Raw genomic sequence first — 3,652 nt, 5'->3', positions numbered from 1 at the left:
TAGGAGAAAATTTAGAGCTGTTAAACTGGCAAATGGAGGTTTCAAAAAGTATTGAATAAAAGGGTGCCGTTAATTGTGGCCAATGTGTATTAGAGAAAAACATTTATTTCATAATGATATTTCCCCCCATTTTAAATTCTCATTATCCAATGAAAGGTTAGATTTTTGTGAATTTTTGAAATACAAAATCAAAAGGATTAACAATGCAGATTAATTTTCACAGCCTTCTTTGATCATATTTACCAAGGGTGCCAATATTTTTGGCCATGACTGTATATATATATATATATATATATGTATTTTTTTTATCACATAATAAGGCATAATAGTTTCAATACTGTAATAAATGTATTTTATGTATCCCCCCGTCCCGTCCCCCGCGTAATCTACGCCCCTGTGTGTGTGTGTACAGTATAGCCTACACACACACACACGTCAGTTCGAAATGTCATTAAACTAAAAGAGTAAAAATACTAAATAAAATAAAATACAAATTAATTAAAATAAAAACGTGTGTGTGTCAGTTCGAAATGTCATTCATTTTAACAATTAAAATAAAAATTAATTACATTTCTAGCTGTGATTTGATAATACTCATATGTATAAATGTTAATGTTTTAATCATTAGCCTTTGGGTTCAAAACTTTACCAAAATATGAATGTGAATAATTATCATTAAAATATTTAGATTGTACTCCAACATACCGCACATTATATTATAAATGTAAAAAAGCAGTATTACAATGCTACGATGACAGACAGACAGACAGACAGACAGATAGATAGATAGATTGATAGATTGATAGATAGATAGATAGATACTGTAGAATGAATCTGAAAGTGTTTACAAATTTTGGTCTATTTTTTTTTACCTGATTTTAATTCACAATCTGTCAATCTAGTTCCTCACTCAAATATCACATCACTCGAAGTTCTTTCAGTGTTGGTTTTAATGGACACATCACCATACCACACTCAACCACATCACGAGATTTCCCTCTGGTATTAATAAAATTATTCATAATGAAAATGAAATACAAAAGCAATGCCTGCTGACAATGTAAAAAAAAATAAAAAATGAAGCAATAACATACTTGTGTTTGCTTTCCCATATTTTGGTCCTTTTGATTATGATACTGTATTATTACTGTGGTATGCAACTGCAACCACATGTTCTGGACTTGGAAAATGTCTTGTCCATGTATGTAGGAATGTATTTGCTTCTGTCATTGTGCAGTGTCCTTGAGCTTGGGAAAGGCGCTATATAAATTAAACGTATTATTATTATTATATAAACTACAATCCAAGTAGTCACAAATTCTCACAGAAGAAAACTGCACATTGGTTGTCATAAAGATAAAAAATATGATTTTGGTTGAACATAACTCTGTTTTAAGAGTTTCTAAAAGCGCATTTCTTCTTTGGAGAATGTTATTGACAATAATTCAACTTTTATTCTTACTTAAAAATATTCTCAAAGTCATTAAGTTTCAGTTGACGCTTGAATACAGAGAGATATCTGAAGGCCATAAAACCCCTACTTCCCCCAACCAGTCTTTTCAGCACTGAATTTGATCCAAACGATGGCACATGTGCCTCTGAGCCCACGCCTGACTGCGCTCCCTAGTTTCTCTTTTTCTCTCTCTTTCTCTGTTCAAACCGCCATGACCTAGAGAAACACCACAGCGGTATTCTGGTTACACTCTGGTTTAACATGCACACATGGCTCTCAGTGTAAACACACTCATACACACCGACACACACTGCCAGGTCCCCATGCTCACTCACTGCCTCACAGACATTTAGCTTTCCTTTTGTCTTCTTGTCACACACTTTGTGCCACAAAATCAGGCTGAGGTGCTAGTCAGTGTGGTTTAGGTTTAGTGGTCTAACCCTGATGATCCCTACAGCGAGAAGTCTGACAATGAATCCTTGCATTGGTCAATGTGGATGCTCACTGTGACCACATAATTACCTTTACTTTGTACTTTAGAATAATATATTACAGTTATGCAGTTAATGTTGTATATTGTGCATTTGGAAGGATACTATTCATAATTCAATATTAATATTAAAAACAATAATAAATCAATATATAGAGATATATTATACCACATTATATACACACACACACATATATACATAAATACATACACTCTAAAAAATGCTGGGTTAAATATAACGTTGTTTTGACTCAGCGGTTCAATCAAAACATCCCAACCGCTGGGTCAAAACAACCCAATAGCCGGGTCAAAACAACCCAATAGCTGGGTTTGTCACTTTTTAACCCAGCGCTGGGTTATATTTAACCCAGCATTTTTTAGAGTGTACATTCAGTACATACACACACATAGATTTAGAGTTTCATTGGAATAACCTAATCGCGTAAATGACTGTGAACCACTCAAGCATATTTCAGATGAAAGATAAATATGATAGCAATCCTTTACGTCCTGCCGCAACTGCCTCTGAGAACTCAGCATGGAGCAAAACCACACCACCGCCACCCCCCTCTATGATACCGAGAGCTGGGCAGTTGCTACAGGTCTTAGCAAAACAGGAAATTTCATGTTTCCTTTGCTACTTTTAGCGACTGCTTTTAACGCACAACTTCTGTGAACCTACATACAAGCAATCACACAAGTAAACGACTTACTGGGACTGACATACAATACAATATATAAAGATAATAAAAAACACTCGTAGGTGACCCCCAAATCATATCCAAGTCAATCAATATGACAATGTTAAATTCTTATCAGTAGTCGAGCATGGCCATTTTAGAGGCATTTTTGTGAAAGGTTTATGTATTTTGGACGTATTAAAATATTCAAGGTAACCAAATTTAAACGTTTGATGATCTGCCAGTGAAAAACCAATGTTGATTGGCCACTAACAATGTCTTTGGTGGTTACAGCTGGTTACTGATTTGAATTTTAACCTCATCTCACACATTAATATTTGACTGGGGAACTTGTTTTATCAAATAAATGAAATAATATATAGTTGATATAAAAAAGCTCTGGCACAAGCCATCAAATACTCTAAAGAACAAGCTCATGAGTTTCTCACACATTAATATTTGACTGGGGAACTTGTTTTATCAAATAAATAAAATAATATATAGTTGATATAAAAAAGCTCTGGCACAAGCCATCAAATACTCTAAAGAACAAGCTCATGAGTTTGATTGCCAAGGAACACATATGTGACCCTGGACCACAAAACCAGTCATAAGTAGCAGAGGTATATTTGTAGCAATAGCCAAAAATATATTGTTATGGGTCAAAATGATCGATTTTTCTTTTATGCCAAAAATCATTAGGATATTAAGTAAAGATCATGTTCCATGAAGATGTTTTGTAAATCTCCTACCGTAAATATATCAAAACTTAATTTTTGATTAGTAATATGCATTGCTAAGAACCTCATTTGGACAACTTTCAAGGTGATTTTCTCAATATTTAGATTTTTTTTGCACCCTCAGATTCCAGATTTTCAAATAGTTGTATCTCAGCCAAATATTGTCCTATCCTAACAAACCATACATCAATGGAAAGATTATTATTCAGCTTTCAGGTGATGTATAAACCTCATTTTCAAAAAATTGACCCTTATGACTGGTTTTGTGCTCCAGGGTCACATATATGGA

This window comes from Sinocyclocheilus rhinocerous, unplaced genomic scaffold (assembly GCF_001515625.1).
Source record: "Sinocyclocheilus rhinocerous isolate Xijiao unplaced genomic scaffold, SAMN03320098_v1.1 scaffold1374, whole genome shotgun sequence".
NCBI classification, from domain to species: domain Eukaryota; kingdom Metazoa; phylum Chordata; class Actinopteri; order Cypriniformes; family Cyprinidae; genus Sinocyclocheilus; species Sinocyclocheilus rhinocerous.
The sequence above is the reverse complement of the archived record's forward strand: the minus strand, read 5'-3'. Positions refer to the sequence as shown.